Here is a 21442-nt window from a genome sequence, read left to right on the forward strand (position 1 = left end):
TTCATTTCATGTGCTTAATTCATGTTATTCACTGTACGCTACCATTTCTTGGCATTCACATGGTGGTATTCGAATCAGCAAGACGCGCAATTCATTTCCTGTACTTAATTCATGTTACTCATTGTATGCTACAATTTCTTGGCATTCACATTGTGGCTTTCGAATCGGCAAGACGCGCGATTCATTTCTTGTGTTTAGTTCATGATATTCAGTGCGAGCTACCATTTCTTGGCATTCACATGGTGGCTTTCAAATCGGCAAGAAGCGCGATTCATTTCTTGTGCCTAATTCATGATATTCATTGTGCGTTACCATTTCATGGCATTCACATGGTGGTATTCAAATGGGCAAGACGCGCAATTCATTTCCCCTGCTTAATTCATGATATTCAGTGTGCGCTACCATTTCTTGGCATTCACATGGTGGCCTACGAATCGGCAAGACTCGCGATTCATTCCTTGTGTTAAATTCATGATATTCAATGTGTGCTACCATTTCTTGGTATTCACTTGGTGGCCTTCGAATCGTCAAGACACACATTTCATCTCTTGGTTTAATTCATGATATTCATTGTGTGTTACCACTTCATGGCATTTACTTGGTGACCTTCGATTCGGCAAGACGCGATTCATTTCTAGTGCCTAACTCATGTTATTCATTGTGCACAATCATTTCATGGGATTTATAAACCTTTGTGGAAATCTGCAAAGTGCGCAATTCATGTTCCTGCATTTTAAGAAAACTAAAGTGTTAGAATTCTAGATGTTATATTGTATGTGCATAAGTCCATCTAGTACAATTCATATAATGTTATAGAAACCTTTCAGATTATTTCCTGGTCCTCATGCAAAGACTATTCTTGAATTTGAAAGTGTAATGCTAGAAGGTTCTGATGTTTCTAATCCATGTGTAACATTTCATTGAGTAGTTCATTAGAAAATGACACTAATCTTTCTTGATTCCCTCACAGGTATCCAGACATCTTGAGGCCTAGTTATTTAAGTTCATGCTTAAGCTATCCATGTTTCCAATATGACAATGCTTAGAGTCATAGCCTAGTAATGATTCATGTGGTATAATCTTGATATTGTGTGTTTTAACCTTTTGCTTCCTACAGGTCTCCTTCCCAGCTGCTCCCTTCCTAATCCCCTTTTCCCCACTTGGACTCTCTTAGACTCTGTGACATTCTAATCAGAGTATTGGAGCTGTCTTGTGGTGGACTTGTTGGGAACGTGCACAGACCCCGAGGATCTGGTGACTCTGACAGGCACATCCTTGCACCCCTACTATTCAACTTATACTTCTTGTATCTTTCCCCGGCACTACATGAATTAATACCACATTCCCCGAGCCAATGCAGCTTACCTTTGTTGAACTTCCTGTATGTGGATGATCTGTTTCTACTTAGTAACACCAGAATATGCCTACAGACTCTAATCAACCACTTGGCAACTTATGCAATTGAAAATGGGTTGGAGATCAACCTAAAGAAAACAAAGGTAATCTTGTTAAATCATTGCATATTGCATATTGAATCAATGCAGGTGGTGCCTCAATGGAACCATGATAGAAGAAACACAGGTATACATCTACCTAGGTGTCAACATTTATTCAAGAGCCTTGTTTGCTCCACAAAGCGAAGCAATTAAGGAAAAGTCATTGGTGTTAGATTTAGCATTTTCAACACTCACGCAACCTCAAACCCCAGGGCACAATAATGAATTCAAAACTGATTTCCATTCTCTCATATGGCGGTGAAGTGATGGTGGGAGCAGATACCACTTTATTGGATAAAATCGTAATAAAAACCTACAAGCAAGTATTTAGTCTGCAGAGATCTGCATTCCCCGCACACGTTAGGCTTGAGTTTTCACTGACAAAGCAGTTCCTTGCCAGGCCTGGAGCATTTGTCAAATGCTGCCATAAGTTGACATCGAGGATTCACTAGCCAATCTAGTCTGGACCAAAATCATCTCGAAAGAGGAAAAGGCTGCAACAAAAAGTATTTGGGAGAGAGTATAGAAAAACTCAGGTTGAATGAGTTATGGAACCTAGATGCATCCACACAAGTGTTCAGGAGGTTTCTATACAAAAGCATAAAGATGTAAAGTTAGTTCGAGGGTAAAGGAGCCGTGGTCAAGCAACCACATGGGTGGCTTGTGTTGAATTCCTATGACAACCAAAAGGCTCATCGACCTTTAGAAGCCTCATACTCCCCAAATGTTAAAGAGAAATTTCAGTCACTGAGAGTGACTCTGGACTTTTCATCAGAATGGCAGGAAAATTACCAATGAGGGGATATGAGATGTTAAATGAGATGTTGCTGCGTGTTCTTTGCATCTGGTCATGCTTAGGGCAACAGTGGAGGACCCCCCTGAAGAAGGGGTTTAAGACACTGGGATTAGGACATGCAGATCAGCAGTCACAAAATCGCTGGACCCAAGGACTACCATGCATAACATCTGTCTGGTGCTGTTTTTGGATATTTGAAGGACCTTTTTAAGAAGAAACTTGCAATTGAAACTGGGGTCAAAGCTGTCGGTGACAATGGGCTCCTCCAAGAGAATATGGTTCCCAGTTATGTTTTGGAGGGTTGCTAAATAAATCTAGGATTTATTAAGTCCCTATACTGCCAAATTGAGTGTAAGCCCTTTTTTTAAAATTGATATATATGCTACAGCACCTTATGTTTGTGTTTGCATATTTCAGAGGGTCTTGTCCAACTTGCTATGATAAAGATTTTGTAGGAAATCATCCCTGCCAAAACTCACCTGGTCCTGTTGGTATTAATTTTATGAATCTCACCCATAATATGGCAAGCTGCTAGGGTGATATATAACCTACTACACCCCATTCCACCTTAGCAAAGGGTCAGTTCCCATACATAAATGGATATGTGCAAAATGTACTTTACCCACATGTTTGCACATTTGGAAAGAGGTTGGAACAATAATTATTTGGAAATTATCCCCATAAATACCAATGTGGGAAATGGTTGGGGTCACTTTTATGGGGGATATTCTTACCCTTTGTTTCACATAAGTGCCTTGGTCAGTAGGTGCTCAATTGATCAGCCACTCCTGCTATGGTTAATGGAGTAGCATGTCCACTTTAGGTTAAATCTTAAGTTTAATTGATTCCTTGCCAGTGTGAGATGGTAAAAGAGGTTTTATTGAGCATTGTGATCGGCATCCTTCTGCTGAGAAAGGCACTAGTTCTTTAGCTAGATACTGTTTACATCCTATGCATGTAGCAGAACAGGAGGAGAAGATCTGCTAGAAGAGCAAAAGCACCATTAATACAAGCGACCATGTAAACTTTAAAATAACTGTGAAACCCCAACCTAATCCACCCTCCTCCCTAGACAATAACAGTGAAACAGTGAAGAACTTGAATGGGCATCCCTAGAGAAGGTTCAATGTCAGTGAGAACTAAAATGTAAAGTGATAATAACATTCTACAATATACAAAGTATGCAATGCAGATCACTAATTTTAAGGATAGAATCCTAGGTAACCAGCCTTCAAAACAGTACTCAGAAAATAAATAGAGACCAAACATCAAACAGTTTTAGAGAAAATTATGGGGCAAATATAAGCCACTTTGGGTCAATAAATCTATGATATTAATGCACTGTGAATGTAGTGGATAGCAGATGTCAGCAAATATGAAATATTTATAAGGAGAGGCTAAGCCTCCTGTTGACACTTGTTATCGAGATCAGGACTGACATGTACAATAGTTTTAGCAATTGTTTTAGCCGTCACCAACATTATATTCTGAAGAGCGTAGGAAGAAAAAGGTAATTAGTGAGAACAGTGAGAATATCATGCTAGTACTGTACTAGTACTACATTACTATTATAGTACCGTAGACAACTGAGACATGTCAATCACTATACCGGAGTAATGAGACTGAAGGTAACCGATTAATGAAATTGAGTTAGGCATTGATTCTATAATACAGTTAAGAAGTGAGACATTTATAAAAAATACAAAAAGCAAGACTAAGGCATAACTTCCAACATAAAAGTTGATAACTGTATGAAATATCACAATGTAGGCATATTCTTTCAGAGCTAAATGGTTTCTAGACAGATAACACCAATCACCACATCTGTACTAATGTGACATGCATGAGTCTGCAAAATTCTTCAGAAATGATGTCAAGTTTTTTGTGATCATCAAAGACCCTCAAGTATCCATCATGGGTGACTTTCAGTTTTGCTGGATCCTCAAACGAGAAAGTAATGTTCAAAGATCCAAGATCTGTTCTCAGATTTAGAAAACCTTTTCTGCGAGGTACCGTCGGTTTTGCATAGTCCTGAGAGACACCAATGCTGTGGCCATTTTAGACAAAGAATCTGATTTTCCTCATTCAATCAGGGATTAGTTTAGGTTGTTGCTATTGCAGCAGTCTAAAAATCATTGGTCTCTGGTCTTGCAGGGATGGTAAGCCCCCTGGAAGGGATCCTATGGATTCTCTGTATTTCAAAGTCTTTTATGAAGGTTATTCCAAGAACTTGTAGTATCCATGAATCGAAAAACAACACAAGATTTTTCTTCTTTTCTAAATGTTCTGAAAAGTCAAAGATTCTCAAATTTCCTCAACTGGTACTGACTTCAAGATCCCTGATCTTTTTCTCAAAAGAAACTAATTTCTGTGAAATAAAATAAGATATTTTGCTCAGGATATTCTGATTATCTTCTGCCTTCCCTATCCTTGTTTCTGGATCTTCCAATCTATTTGCCAGAGCCTTGACATCATTTATCATTCCAGACATTTCCAATTGTAAAGCTTCAGTGTTTGTCTCTGTGCCTCATAGAGGGAGTTTGCCCGTTGTGGGATAACATCTATGTTACAGGAGTTTCAGACTTTCCTTTATCCCTTTTGGTAACGTCATTACTTCTAAAGGAGAAAGCAAAGGCACTGAATCAGTGCTCAGGGGCATATCTTAGCTCCCTAGCACTGATTCTCTTGGGAGAGGTATCGTTGTAAAGGGGAAAATCTCCCCTTTTCAATGGTACCTCTGCCCTGTGGATTCCTGCTTGGGGATTGCTACAGGGGAGAAATCCTGAAGCAGGGATCAATCCCTAGGTATCCGGGACAGGGAGAGGGACACCCTAGGCAAGGGCTTGTGCTCCCTCACACCACTGGCAGGGGGCAAAAAAAGCCCACTAGACGCCAGGGATTTTCTTTTTAAACATATAGAAGTGGGAGCTGCCTACCAGGGTGTGGTCATGCCACCCACCTCAAATAGATTTGGCAAAAATCTTTCGGCCCTTCCTGGGGGGCATATAGGGGTGATTACCCCCAATCTACCCTCCCAGAGAAACAGAAAGCTCACTAGGCATCAGGGTTTAAAAAAAATAGATATATAGCTGTGGGGACTGCCCACAAGTGTATCTCCATCCCCCTCCGCCAGTAGACATAACAACAGTCTTTCTGCCATCTCCAGATGGTGGATGGCAGTGATTACCACCAGTCTCTGGGGACAGAAAGCCCACTAGACAAATAAATAAATGTGTTATTAAAAAAAATATAGGAATGATCACCATGGGCATAGCCATGTCCCCACCCCAACAAGACAGTCTTTCTGCCCACCTCCCCCTGCTAGCCAGATGGAGGTGATTACCCCCAATCTGCACCCCAGCGGGCAGAAAGCCCACTACATTGCAGGTTATTTTTTATATAAAAGCATAGCAAATAGAGCAGCGAGGCTGCCCATAATCGGCATGGCCATGTCATCCTTAAAAAAGGCAGTCTTTCTGCACTCTCTGGGTGGTGTATGGGAGTGATTACCTCCAATCTACCCCTCCTCTGGGAGACAAAAAGCCCACTACACACCAGTGATTTTGTAAAATATAAATATAGGGGCAGGAGCTGCCCGCCAGGGCATGGCCATGATGGATGGTGCCGATTACCAACAATCTGCCACCCTGGGAGAGCAAAACTCCCACCAGACACCAGGGAAATGTTTTATTTAAAAACTATAGGGGTGGGGCTGCTTCCCATGGGCATGGCCATGCCCCCACCCCAACAAGGCAGTCTTTATTCCTCTACTCTGTAGGCCAGATGAGGATGCTTACCCCCAATCTGCCCTCCAAGGAGGCAGAACGCTCACTGGACAACAAGAAACATTATAAAAAGACGATTTAGTGGTGGAGGCTGCCCACCATGGGCACAGCCATACCCCCACCCAAAAGATGTGGTGATAGTTTTTCTGCCCATCATAGGGGGTTGGATGGGGGTGTTTACCACATATATGCCCCTCCAGAGGGGCAGGCAGCCGGTAGAATAAAATAAATTTAGGGTTGGGGGGCTGCCCACCATGACATGGCCATGAACCTATCCTGGCTTCGAGCCATACCCGAACCACAGAACGGGCAAAAGTGTCTTTCTGCTCCTCAAGGACAGATAGGAAGTTTGCCCCTGTTGAGAAGGTTGCCCCAAATCCAGGGGCGGCTCCTTCGCTATGGCAGAGAAGCGTCACCCCACTGGCTGTGGCAGAAGCGGACAAATAAAATGAAAGATTGCTTTAGTTTTCTTCTTCTGGCACAGGCAGCAGGGCAGGGAGGGGTGGGACTAGGCCACGTAATGTGGGATGGGGAGGAGGGGAGAGTGTATCTAAGTGCGCATGTGTGTTTGCTCAGCTATCTGAGGCCGGCCAAACACACATGCACACTTAGGTTTCTCCAGCCTAGCTGTGTACACAACTGGGCTGAAGAAACTGCACAGACCCCAGGGCTGTGTCTGAACGGCAGTCACTGCCACTCAGACCAATCCTGGTGCTGCTTTCATGAAAGCTGTTGCATGAAAGCCACACAAAGATTCCTGGGGAGCCTGTGCTGGTGTCCCAGCAGTAAATGTTGGGACACTGGAAGAAGAAGAGCATGCGGTGGCAGGGAAGGTACGTTATTTTTATTCTTTTAAATTTTTTACCCTGACACCCCCTCCCCCTAGCTCCTCTCCTTGAGTTATGCTGGAAGAAATCTATAATTATACCAGTGTTTAAAAAGGGTAATAGGCAAGACCCATCTTGTTACAGGCCGATTTCATTGATTGATTCCTCAGTGAAAATTTTAGGTCGAGTTATCTTAAATAAATTGAACGATTGGTTAACAGAGAAAGGGGTCCTAGCAGATGTGCAGTTTGGTTTTAGACCTAAAAGGAGTACTATAGATCAAGGCTTGAATTTGTATTTATTAATAGAGAAATACACGAAGGCAAAGGAGGGTTCCATGTATCTGGGGTTCATGGACCTCTCGTCAGCCTTTGATCTTGTAAATCGATCTAAATTATGGAAAATCTTACTTGACATGGGACTGGACAAGGCTCTTGTTAACCTCTTAGTAGATTTACATACTGACCTAACAGCTTCTGTTAGAGTTACTACTGCGGGGCGATGCACCAGCCACTTTAACTCAGAAAGGGGAGTCAGGCAGGGGTGCATTCTGGCTCCCCTTCTTTTTACTATTTATATAAATGCCTTGGAATCTACACTAGAAGATGCTACCCAGGACACCCCACGGATAGGAGAACTCGGTATTCCGGTTCTTCTATACGCGGACGATGCTGTCCTGCTTTCTCGTACTGGTGTTGGTCTTCAACGATTATTGGACGCCTTTGAGGTTTTTATGACTTCCTTGGATTTAAAGATCAACGTTAAAAAGTCCCAGATTATGATCATGGGTAAGGGTAATAAAAATAAACTCCCCAAAACTTTTACTTGTGGGAGGCAAGAATTGTGTAGAGTAGCAATATTTCCATACTTAGGGATCACTTTCGATGAGAAAGGCTCCTGGGGCCCCCAGATAAAAAATAGAAATGTTGCCCTTGCAAAGTCGTCCTCTGCTCTTCGGGGTTTTATGAACAAACTCGGGGCGAGGCCAATTGTTAGTTTGCTAAAAATTTATGAAGCAAAATGCCTTGCAATAGCAACGTATGGAAGTGCGATATGGGGCTATTGCTCTATGGAAAGTATACAGATCACAGAAAATAAATTTCTAAGATCGGTTCTCTCTCTCCCACAGTCTACTTCCACACACATTGTCCATACTGAATTGGGTGTGGGCTACATTTCAGACTTGATCAAACTGGCCCCCGTTCTAGCCTGGCTAAAGATCTGGCTGAATCAAGAAATTCCGCTCAACCACTCCATATTAAAAGATTGCCTGCAGCTGGATAAAGTAAATAAAATAGCGTGGCTAGTTTATATCAAAAATTGTTTTGTTAGATTAGGGAGAGCGGATCTTTTTTATTCCCCGGAATCAATAACTGTTAAAGATATTGGACTAATTAAAAGCATGATGAAAGATCTGTTATGTCTAGAAAGAGAACAAGTTGAATATGAGAAACCATCGGTGCGGGCCAGTATCATTTTGAGTACTTATGTGGGCCCTGAATTATATTTGTCCATTGTAAATCAACCCTTTCACCGGTTTCTACTCACACGCTTTCGGTTTAACCTGATCCATCTAACTCTTGGCCATTTTCAAACCTGGTCTCCTCCGGAAAAAGGAACGCCGTGTAATTGTGATAATTTTTCGATCCAGAATACAATGCATTTTCTGTTATTCTGTGACCATTACGCTGCCTTAAGAAAGAAATATTTGTTCCCAATTTTAAAGGAGGAGGGGTTTATACAGGTCAAACCTGCCCTCTTGTTCTTACAGTTATTACAGACCCCTAGGATTACGTTCCATGTTGCTAGTTTTTTAGTGGGAGCTGTTAGGGTTAAGAAAAAGAAGTTCGCCATCAATCCGATTATTTTATTGTAATGAACTGAGTGATTAATTAACTTTTTATAGGAAATGTCATTTCTGCGAATCTGGGAGAATATTAATGTTTTACGTTAAATTATGTTTTTAGGATGTTTTACTTTACTGACCCCCCTTTTTTTAACATTGTAGATAATATAAATTGTTGATTGCCTGTAATATTTGATTGAACTTTTTTTCTTTTTTTATGCCTTTTTATGATATTTATTTATCGAAATAAAGTACTTTGACTGACTGACTGAGTTATGCGGTGGCCACGCTGCCCAAATCTGCCCCTGGCTGTAGAAAGCTCACTGAACACCAGGATGTTTGCATTTGGGGCAGATGAAAAGGGTGCGGGCATCACATTCTTACATTAGGCAATACTCCCACACAGAGGGGACAAGACACTATTTGGCCTCCCTGGAGGGTAAAGAGGTAGTTGGCTCTCGATTTTCCCCCTTGTGGCTGAAAGATCACTGAATGACGGGACCATTGCTTTTATAAAATAAAGGAGTTGGTCTGGCCTATCTTGATATCAGGCCCCAACTTCATCCCTACAGCCTCAACAGTCTTTCCGCTTTCCTGCGGACTGTGACATCCCATCCCAGAGACAAGCAAGAGGACACTTAGGGCCAGATTTATGCTGGCCTTGCGCCGTTCGAACACCACATTAGCGTCATATTTTTTATGTAATGTGGCATTGGAAGGGTAAAACGCTGTGCCATATTTACAAAGTGGAGCAATGCTTGCATAACGCCACTTTGTAACCCCTTGCGCCACATTATATCTGCACCAGACATAACGTATGAAAGGGGGGAGTTCTGGCACTAAGGGGCCGCAAAAAAGGTGCAAAGGAATCTGATATTCCTTTGCTCCATTTTATTGCCATTTTTTAACGCCTGCTAAGTGCAGGCGTAAAACAGAGGCTCCCATTGAGTACAATGCACCACTGGGTGCTTTGTAGGATTAGTGTTATATTGTTTTACACTAATCCTACAAAGCACTGGACTAGTGTAAAAAATAATGACGTTAGTCACCTTAACCAATGCCGTGGTGTGCCGTATTGTATGATGTCATTAGGGAGCGCTAAGGGGTGCAAGAATAGTGGCTCTGCATTAGGTGCAGCACCACTTTTCATAAATCTGCCCCATAGGGCCTGATTTAGAATATTGTGGAGGGGGTTACTCGGTCATACATGTGATTAATATTTAATCAGTTGTATTACAATTCCATTATAGCCTATGGAACTTGTAATAATCTGGAAGGGATATCTGTCAGGTTTGTGACGGAGTAACCGCTCCGGCAAACTCTAAATCAGGCCCTTAATTCTTTTGAGTATTGTTTTTACAAATTTGTCAGGAGAGTGGGGCTAAATCTCAGTATTGTCCCAAATGCAATGGTGAATGGCTGAACTTTTCGGGTTGGGTAGGCTGCCACCTGGAGAAAACTATCAGTCCAAGACATTTTGGAAAACTAGACATGAAGCAGAGTGAAGGATGGTATGACTTGCATGGATTCCCTGAGGTTTAGTTGTCCACAGTGCTATGCGTTCCTCTAACTCTGCCTGAAAGCACACATTTTCAATGCTTTTCTGTGTTGTAAACTTCTGCAATAAACAGGGTTACGCAAAATTCCTACTGCCCAGCATTCTCCCCACTTCTCCCAATAAAAACAATGCTCTTCCTGTATGAATAGGCCTAGTCTCCACAACAGGAAAAGCTGCAAAATGTAATTTGGAAACATCAACATTTCCTGTCAATAAACTAACCTGATTTGGCAATGGGGGTAGCTGCGGAAACTAGGCCTGGGCTGGTCCGCTACGTAGGGAATCCTACCAAACCCACACATTCCTAAAAGCTAGACTCCCGGGGGAGTCCAGGGTGGTGGGCTTTGCATGGTTGCTACGTTTTCTGACCCAAAATGCTATGAAAACCTCAAAGTTTACCCAAAATCAAAATGTTTCCCTGCAATTCTATGATGGAAAATCCACATCATTCCTACCACTCAGCACTCTCCCACTTGTTCCAATAAACATGCTACCTTACTTGTGTGGCTGAGCCTGGTGACCCAAATACTACAACTCTTCTATTGCTTATCTTTCAATGTAGCGCTTTACCACCTTTTGTGTTGTGGTCTCTTGGCTCACCTATGCTATGGGGTACTGTTCTTATCAAGGGGCATGTGGGAACTTAGGATGGTATGAAATTTGTGTCCCCACGCAGATTCCGGAACAGAAATGTGAGAAAGATTTGTGTTTTTTTGTATTCATGCTTCCTATTGCGTTCACAACATCTACCTACACAAGTGAGATGCTATTTTTATTGAGAGACTTAGAGGCATGCTGGGTGGAAGGAAATATGTGGCTTCCCACAGATTCAAGAACTTTCCCTCTTAGAAATATAAGGAAAATGTGTTTTTAAGTTAATGTTTCAGGTTTGCAAAGGATTCTGAGGAAAAAAAACTGGTGAGAGTCACCCAAGACACTTCAATCCTGTATTCCTTCAGGTATCTAGTTTTCACAAACGTGCAGTTTTGCTAGGTTTACCTAGATGCCATCTGAACCAGGGCCCAAAATTCAAAGCTAACCCCACTGCAAAAAAGGGTCAGTTTTGAATGCAAAAATATGACATCTCTATGTTTACTTTTGGGCCTTTTACTGCTGAAGACACCATGGCTATGCACAGATTGAGATAGTTTTTATTGGTAGACTTAGGGGAATCCTGAGCTGAAGGAAGTTTTTGGCTCCCCACATATTCCAAAACTTTCCATCACAGAAATGTGCGGAAAATGTAAATGTGTTTTTAGTAAAAGTTTGAGGTTTGCAGAGGATTCTGGTTAAAAAACAAATCCGGGGAGAGCCACACGTGTCACCCAACCCTAGATTCCCCCAGGTGTCTAGTTGTCAAAAATATGCAGGTTTACTCGATTCCCAAAGGTGCCAGCTGAGGTAGGGCCTAAAATCCACAGATACCCACTTTTAATAAAAGGGTTAGCGTTCTGTGAAAAAATGTGATTGACCATGTTGTGTTTTGGGCTGTTTCCTTTCGTGAACAAGAGCCCTACCCACACAAGTGAGATACCATTTTTATCGGAGACTTAACAGGATGCTGGGTGAAAGAAAGTTTGTGGCTCCCCACAGATTCCCGACCTTTCCATCACACAAATGTGAGGAAAACATGTTTTTTAAGTCAAAGCTTTAGTTTGCAGGGGATTCTGAGTAAAAAGAAAACCTGGTGAGGCCCAAAGAAGTCACCTCATCTGGATTTCCCCAGCTGTCTAATTTTCAAAAATGTACAGCTTTCCTAGGTTTTCCCATGTGCTGAGTTCAAAATCCACAGCTACCCACTTTGTAAAATAAGGGTCAGTTTTGAGTGAAAAAATGTGATGTATCCATGTTGTGTTTTGGGTCATTTCCTGTTGCCATCAGTAGCCCTACCCATACAAGTGAAGTACCATTCTTATCGGGACACTTGGAGGAATGCTGGGTGGGAGGACGTTTGTGAATTTCAACAGATTTCAGAGCTTTTCATCACAATAATGTGAGGAAAATGTGTTTTTAGTCAAAGATTGAGGTTTGCAAGGCATTCTGAGTACAAAATACTGGTGGAGGCCATGCAAGTGACCCCACCCTTGATTCCACTTAAGTGTCTAGTTTTCAAAAATCCACAGACTTACCAGGTTTCCCTAGATGCCGGCTGAATTAGGGCCCAATATCCACAGCTGCTGTCATTGGAACAAAGGGTCAGTTTCAGTGGAAAATGTGATGTGTCCATGTTGCGTTTTGGCCCGTTTCCTGTCACAGGCACTAGGCCTACCCACACAAGTGACATACCATTTTTATCAAAAGACATGTAGGAGCATAGAATAGTAGAACATTATTATTATTGACTGGATTTTACTACACTTATGCCTTTAATATGCAAGCCAGTGTGTAAGAAAGAAGACATTTTTAAAATACCCTGTAAATCATATGCTAGTACAGGTACCCAAAGGTTCAGAGTTGTACAAATAACCACTACTCCTAAACTCCATATCTTATGCCCATTTCAAAAATATACAGATTTCCTTGATACCTATTTTTCACTCTACATATTTCACCATATACTATACTTGGTACACAATGAAAAACCATTGTACTGTGCAGCTCAGTTGTTGGCTTTGGGTACCTTATGTTATTGGAGAACCTACAAATCCTATTTATCCCCACAACCAGAAGGGTCTGGTGGGCATTATGGTATGTTGATTTTACAAATCGGTCATTGTGACAAAAACTTACAGATGAAAAAGTTGCCACAAATGGCAATTTTTTCCCAACGCATTTTCAACAGTTCTTTATTTCAACAGTTAATTTCCTTAGGAAACCTTGAGGGATATACATATATAACCCCTTGTTGAATTTTGAATTTTGTCTATTTTTCAGAAATCTATAGTCTTTAGGGATCACCCATTGATTTCACACTTGTTTCCACCACAAACTGGGAATAGGTTGAGAGTGCAAACTACCTCAAATAGCCAAAAAAGGGCTCAGCACTGAGGGGGAGGGCGGGGAGGCCCAGCAGTTAAGTGGTTAGTTAGAAAGTCCACAAGAAGTTGGTCCTGCTTTGTTCTTTATGACCCACTTTCTGATCTTTAATACCCTTAGTGTGTTTATTGCATTTGGATCCCACCATTTTGGCGAGATGATCAGCAAAACCACTTGTGGAATCATTCAGGCAAGCTCTGGGAATATTGTTGCATTAGTCGAGACATAGGTTGAGCCTCTGATTCTTAAGGAAAGTAGTATTGTGTATTGAGGGCAGAGTGTTGAGGTCAGATACATTTTGTGCCTGATATGAATAGATGTCTGGATACTCGCAGCAAAGGATTGATAGGAATCTTCTGAACCGAGACTCCAAAAGGAAACCCCAGATAAGGTAAGTCTCAAGAGCAAGTAACAAGCACTTTGCTTTGCCTTCACATCAGCAGATCAGGATTGTGTGTAAAATTGGCGGTTTCATATATAATCTCACTTTGTAATACTGGAAAGAAAACTTTTTAGTGGTGCTTCATGCTCAGCTTAGACATGGGTGCAGACATGATAGCCCCATTGCAAGTGCTACAAGCAGGAATGTGTGCTTGTTAGTGTAGACACCCTCTAATTTGAGGGATAAGCTCGGACCACAAAGAGACCTCACAGATATAACCAACCACTCACAACAGGAACCATAGAAAGCCATTCAGATGCTTGGTATGAAAAAGTGCATGTGATCTGGAGCACTACTAGTTAATCAGACCCATCTGAGTGAAGTGCTCCTGCTAGGGCTGGAAGAGTGTCTGAGGAACAGTGTAGTGGAACTTACAGGATAAAAACAAGCAACTCTGTCATGCTCAAAGCAACAATCCTGGCAGCAGCAAGGTAAATTCTGAGCTGTGTATTCTTTGTTGACCATTTGAGGATAAGTGAAAATCTGGCATGTCTGTAGTGCAGTAAAGGACACATCTCATGACGCCATTTTAAGTGTCAGCGTGTTGAGACTTTGATGGCCGAGATGAGGAGAAGGCAGGATTATGTAGTGAAAGGTTAGTTTTCTTTCTCATACTTCTACCCTCAGTGGTAGCGGGCTGCAAGGTGGTGCAACAATTATATTTTTCTGATCATTAATGTTAGAGTATCTCCATTCACCATCTGCCTCGCAGCAGAGGTCTGATCTTAGGCAGCCATCTTCAGCGGGTGCTAGCCATGCCTCCATAGTAGTAGATCTTAAAATGTGGTTGTTGTAACTCCCTTGGTGCCAATCGAAAACCAGAATCTTGCCCAAAAAATTAGGAAATCATAGCTTCAATTTTCTTGAAAAAGGTTGCATATAAGATACAATCTGTGGCTGCAAATAAAAATTAAACATCTGTAGAAATAAAATTGTTATGAAGGTTGCTCTGCCAAGAAGCATAAATAGTAATAATGTCCATTTTAATAGCAACATTCTAGCTTGAGCTAACAGAGCCTTAGAAGTCAAAATATAAACATCTGCTACTTTATTAAAAAACGGAACACCAAGATAATATTTTAGGTGTTCATTGTAGCAGCTCTGAAGCTCAGGAAAATATTTTTCGGGAGGTCAATTTCATAGTATTATTTCATTTTTTTATTTAGTAATCTTGTATCTACTGAACATCTGGAATAGAGAAAAAATTTCAAATACTCTTTCCTGATACGCTCTATTAGGCTTTAAAACAGTATTATGTCATCCCCATACAATTTACTACCTAGGAAGACCAGTCTTTCTCTTTGAACAGAAATGGTTAATGGCTCTATGTAATGGCAAATAAAATGGGAGAAAGGGGACACCCTTGTCTCGTCCCTTTTGAACTTTAAAACTACCATCATGAATGAATTTATAATCAGCCCAGGCTCTACCCCCTCATATATGACATGTATCACCACTGCAATTCACATTTCCCCAGAATATAAAAAAGTGTATCCTAGGCCACAAGGCCAAAAGCTTTTTTGGAATCAAGTAAAAAAATCATTGTGCGTATACATTTTATAATGAAAATATCTGGAGCCACAATTGAATAATTTGTGTTAATATGCAACTGATACCCTTATAGAAAAGTTTGATCTGAAAGTATTAGCCTATGAAGCTCCCCATTAAACCTATTTGAAATTAAATTAATAAAAGTGCTATCTGAATTTAAAAAAGAGAAATAGGACAATATTGTTGTATTACAGTTGTGTATAGTTCTAATTATTGCCAAGCAACAGATGTGGAATGTTGATGTAGATTGTGAGGTGGACTCAGTTGTTCCTGAGATCTGCCAGGGTTGGATGTGTCCATCTTGTTCCTGATTAAATAAGAAGAAAAACACATTTCCTTGTGTACCTGGCTCCTTTAGTGGTGATGAGGGTGGGATGCTGAAGATGTGGACCAACCCTGGCAGTGTGTGGTATTAGCCAGTGTTTTTTTGTGTAGAAATGGTTGAAGGTATTTATTATTATTTTTTTCTTTTCTTTTCGTCTCTGTGTGCGAGCACTAAGGTTGAGATCTATATGAGCCTGAGGCTTTGTGTCACTTGTAAGAATTGAGGGCTCTGGAAGCGTTGGAGGAGGACGCTTGAGAATCTGCTCGAGGAGAAGGAAGGACACGTGAGAATCTGCTTGTGGAGAAGGAAAATATACACATTTTATGGAGTGTTGCATTTTGTTACGACGCTAGAAAAAGGGGAATCACCCGCAGAAATAAACCAAAGCGGGTTTGATTCCCAAAAGGATGTAGAGGTGCTGCTGATGCACCGATAGTGCGCTGTGAGCACAGCGCGCTGGAGAAAAAAAAACTGCCCGCCGTGAGTGTAATTGGAGCGGGTTACTGTTTATATTCTGTTTATTTATTTTAATTTTTTTTTTGGTATTCTGTTCCTCAAAAACATGAAAGGTGGCGATAGTGTAATTGAACTGGAAGACTTGTGAACCACAAGTGAAGGCTGAACGCTAATGGTGTATCTACAGACGATGATTGGGGATTTCCTGAAGTTGATTTCCTGCAGTCGGGTCGGTGACTACGGTGACTACTTTCTTTATCTCAGTTTGTTGTTTTAAGTTTAGCATCATCTGTGGTTGTGTTTTTTTTACATGAACATTGTAATTTAGGTGGAAAGGGAAAAATGCAAGCAATAGCACCACCACCAACATTCTTGAGTGTGTCGGGTGAACTTAGCATGTCTTGGGAAGACTGGAGGGAGACGTTTGAAACGTATTTAGAAGCATGGGTGGGCATTTTCACAGCAAGGAGGAAGCTTGCCCTATTAAAACACAATTTGGGTGTCGAAGGTAGGAAATTATTGAAAACATTGCCTGCTGCAAATTTGTTGGTAAATGATGAGAGAGGCTCTGATGAGGAAGAGAATGGTGATGATGATGATGATGTTTATCCCCTTCTGTGCCCAGGACGTAATGGTTACGTCCTGAGGCATAGTGCTCGTGTGCCCAGGACGTAACCATTACGTCCTGGGCACAGGGCCCAGAGGGAGCGCTAGTGCTCCCTCTGTGGGGTTCCTCCCCACCACCTCAAGGCAGGGATGGAAGGGGAAGCCCTACCCCTTCCACCCTGACCCCCGTGACGTCAGCGCACGATTGCGTGCTGATTATCACAGAGGCCTCCTCCCATCGCGCTGGAATTCAGCATTTCTCTTCCAATCACATGGAGGAGGCCGGAGAGGCTTCAAAGGGAAGGAAATTAATTTCCTTCCCTTTGAAGTCTCTCTGAGCGTTTTAGCAGCCGGATTGCCAGCAATCCGGCTGCTAAAACGCCCACTAGACACCAGGGATTTATTTTTTTTACAGGAAATTGGCATGAGGGAGTGACCCCCTTGGGCAAGGGTCGCTCCCAGGGAGGGCATTTTTTTAGGGCCTATCAATAGGCCGATCTGGCCCCAGGGGGGACAGAAACCTCTAGGCACCAGGGTAATTTTTTTATTTTTATTATTTATTTATTTTTTAGAGGTGGGGAGCGACCCCTTAGGCAAGGGTTGCTCCCCTATGGGACAAATTATATTTAGGCCATTTCTGCCCCCCTTGGGGGCAGATTGGCCTATTTTTGTGAGGTCAATCTGCCCCCAAGGGGGACAGAAACCACTAGACACCAGGGAGTTTTGATTTTTATCATGAATTTTACACAAGGGTCGCTCCCAGGGGGTGGGGGAAAATTTATTTTAGGCCATTTTTATTGTTATTAGGCCGATCTGACTCAGGGGGGGCAGAAACCTCTAGGCGCCTGGGCTAATTTTTTTTTGGTGTTTTTTTTTTTTGGTTGTTTGTTTTTTTTAGAGATGGGGAGCGACCCATTAGGCAAGGGTCGCTCCCCTGGGGGGCAAATTGTATTTAGACCATTTCTGCCCCCCTTGGGGGCAGATAGGCCGATTTTTGTTAGGCTAATCTGCCCCCATGGGGGCAGAAACCACTTAGGTACCAGGGATTGGTGTGTGTGTGCATGCGTGTGTTTTCTTTAGGGGGCAACCCCTTGGGTAAGGGTCTCTCCCCATGGGGGCACATTACTGTTGGCCATATCTGCCCCCCAGATGGGCCTATTTTTGGAAGGCCCATCTGCCCCCAAGGGCAGAAAGCCCACCAGAGGCCAGGGAAGTTTGTTTTTCAAAAATAAGAGGGTGGGGGTATGGCCATACCCCCACCCCAAATAAATGGGGCCAAAGTTGTTCTGCCCACCAGTGGGCAGATGGGGCAATTACCCCTGATCCACACCCCGGGGGGCAGAAAGTCTACTAGATGCCAGGGAATTTAAAAAAAACAAAAAATATTGGGGTGGTGGCTACCAACCAGTATGGGCCTCGTGACGCCACCACCTCAACTGAAGGGGGTAACAGTCTTTCAGCTCTCACCTGCACTCTAAAACATCTTATCCCACAGCAAGCAAGAAGACATTTGATTATTTTGGGTTTTAGTTTTACATTTGGGCCATGAAAACTTGGCTTACTCTCAAAATCGTTCCACTAGGAATGGTGAGGGCGGCACTTTATGGACTTTGGGACGCTACCATGTAGAAAAATCCACAAGACCTAGACACATCTGAAAACTAAACATCTGGGTGAGTCCAGGGTGGTGTGTTTCACATGCACCCGCACCATTTTTGTACCAACAATCCCCTGCAAACCTCCAACTTTCATGGAAATCACACATTTTTCCCACGTTTTTATGATGGAACCTTCCGGAATCTGCAGGAATCCACAAAATTCCTACCACCCAGCATTGTCTCATCTATACCGATAAAAATTCTGCTGCACTTGTCAGCCTAAAAGTTTTTTTTTGCAAACTGCCCTTTTGGCCCCCTTTTGTTCCCCCTCAATATCGACATGTTTTTGGCTCTTCCCTTTCACAAACTTGGCCCACCTACACAAATGAGGTATCATTTTTACCAGGAGACTGAGGGGAACATTGAGTGATATGAAATGTGTCCCAGTGCGGTGATCCCACACAGAAATGTGGGAAGAAATGTGATTTTGTAGCTAAATTTGAGGTTTGCTGAGGATTCTGGTTAAGAAAACATTGGGGGATCCACGCAAGTCACACCTCACTGGACTCCCTCGGGTGTCTACTTTTCAGAAATGTCTAGGTTTTGTAGGTTTCCCTAGAAGGCTGCTGAGCCCAGGACCAAAAACGCAGGTGCCCCCCTGCAAAAACAGGTAGTTTTGTATTTGATAATTTTGATGTGTCTAGATAGTGTTTTGGGGCATTTCCTTTTGTGAGCGCTAGGCCTACCCACACAAGTGAAGTATCATTTTTATCGGGAGACTTGGGGGAACGCTGAGTGGAAGGAAATTTGTGGCTCCTCTCAGATTCCTGAACTTTCTGTCACCTAAATGAGAGGAAAAAGTGTTTTTTTGGTCAAATGTTGAGGTTTGCAAAGGATTCTGGGTAACAGAACCTGGTCAGAGCCCCACAAGTCACCCCATCTTGGATTCCCCTAGGTGTCTAGTTTTCAAAAATGCGCTAGTTTGCTAGGTTTCCCCAGGTGCCCGTTGAGCTAGAGGCCAAAATCCACAGGTAGGCACTTTGTAAAAAACACCTCTGTTTTCTGTGAAAAAATGTGATGTGTCCACGTTGTGTTTTGGGCCATTTCCTTTCGTGGGCACTGGGCCTACCCACACAAGTGAGGTACCATTTGTATCAGGAGACTTGGGGGAACGCTGGGTGGAAGGTAATTTGTGGCTCCTCCCAGATTCCAGAACTTTCTGTCACCGAAATGTGAGGAAAAAGTGTTTTTTTGGTCAAATTTGGAGGTTTGGAAAGGATTCTGGGTAACAGAACCTGGTCAGAGCCCCACAAGTCACCCCATCTTGGATTCCCCTAGGTGTCTAGTTTTCAAACATGCGCTGGTTTACTAGGTTTCCCCAGGTGCCGGCTGAGCTAGAGGCCAAAATACACAGTTAGGCACTTTGTAAAAAACACCTCTGTTTTCTGTGGAAAAAATGTGATGTGTCCACGTTGTGTTTTGGGCCATTTCCTTTTGTGGGCGCTAGGCCTACCCACACAAGCGAGGTACCATTTTTATCGGGAGACTTGGGGGAATGCTGGGTGGGAGGAAATTTGTGGCTCCTCCCAGATTCCAGAACTTTCTGTCACTGTAGGAAAGTAACATCTTGCCTGGCATGTTACCCCCATTTTTCACTGTATATATGTTGTTTTAGTTGTATGTGTCACTGGGACCCTGCTAGTCAGGGCCCCAGTGCTCATAAGTGTGCCTGAATGTGTTACCTGTGTTATGACTAACTGTCTCACTGAGGCTCTGCTAATCAGAACCTCAGTGGTTATGCTCTCTCATTTCTTTCAAATTGTCACTAACAGGCTAGTGACCAATTTTACCAATTTACATTGGCTTACTGGAACACCCTTATAATTCCCTGGTATATGGTACTGAAGTACCCAGGGTATTGGGGTTCCAGGAGATCCCTATGGGCTGCAGCATTTCTTTTGCCACCCATAGGGAGCTCTAACAATTCTTACACAGGCCTGCCACTGCAGCCTGAGTGAAATAACGTCCACGTTATTTCACAGCCATTTTACACTGCACTTAAGTAACTTATAAGTCACCTATATGTCTAACCTTTACCTGGTAAAGGTTGGGTGCTAAGTTACTTAGTGTGAGGGCACCCTGGCACTAGCCAAGGTGCCCCCACATTGTTCAGGGCCAATTCCCCGGACTTTGTGAGTGCGGGGACACCATTACACGCGTGCACTACATATAGGTCACTACCTATATGTAGCTTCACAATGGTAACTCCGAATATGGCCATGTAACATGTCTATGATCATGGAATTGCCCCCTCTATACCATCCTGGCATAGTTGGCACAATCCCATGATCCCAGTGGTCTGTAGCACAGACCCTGGTACTGCCAAACTGCCTTTCCCGGGGTTTCACTGCAGCTGCTGCTGCTGCCAACCCCTCAGACAGGCTTCTGCCCTCCTGGGGTCCAGCCAGGCCTGGCCCAGGATGGCAGAACAAAGGACTTCCTCTGAGAGAGGGTGTTACACCCTCTCCCTTTGGAAAATGGTGTGAAGGCAGGGGAGGAGTAGCCTCCCCCAGCCTCTGGAAATGCTTTCATGGGCACACATGGTGCCCATTTCTGCATAAGCCAGTCTACACCAGTTCAGGGACCCCTTAGCCCTGCTCTGGCGTGAAACTGGACAAAGGAAAGGGGAGTGACCACTCCCCTGACCTGTACCTCCCCTGGGAGGTGCCCAGAGCTCCTCAAGTGTGCTCCAGACCTCTGCCATCTTGGAAACAGAGGTGCTGCTGGCACACTGGACTGCTCTGAGTGGCCAGTGCCATCAGGTGACGTCAGAGACTCCTTCTGATAGGCTCCTTCAGGTGTTGCTAGCCTATCCTCTCTCCTAGGTAGCCAAACCCTCTTTTCTGGCTATTTAGGGTCTCTGTCTCTTGGGATTCCTTAGATAACGAATGCAAGAGCTCATCCGAGTTCCTCTGCATCTCTCTCTTCACCTTCTGCCAAGGAATCGACTGCTGGCCGCGCTGGAAGCCTGCAAAACTGCAACATAGTAGCAAAGACGACTACTGCAACTCTGTAACGCTGATCCAGCCGCCTTCTCGACTGCTTTCCTGGTGGTGCATGCTGTGGGGGTAGTCTGCCTCCTCTCTGCACTAGAAGCTCCGAAGAAATCTCCCGTGGGTC

This window comes from Pleurodeles waltl, chromosome 2_2 (assembly GCF_031143425.1).
Source record: "Pleurodeles waltl isolate 20211129_DDA chromosome 2_2, aPleWal1.hap1.20221129, whole genome shotgun sequence".
NCBI classification, from domain to species: domain Eukaryota; kingdom Metazoa; phylum Chordata; class Amphibia; order Caudata; family Salamandridae; genus Pleurodeles; species Pleurodeles waltl.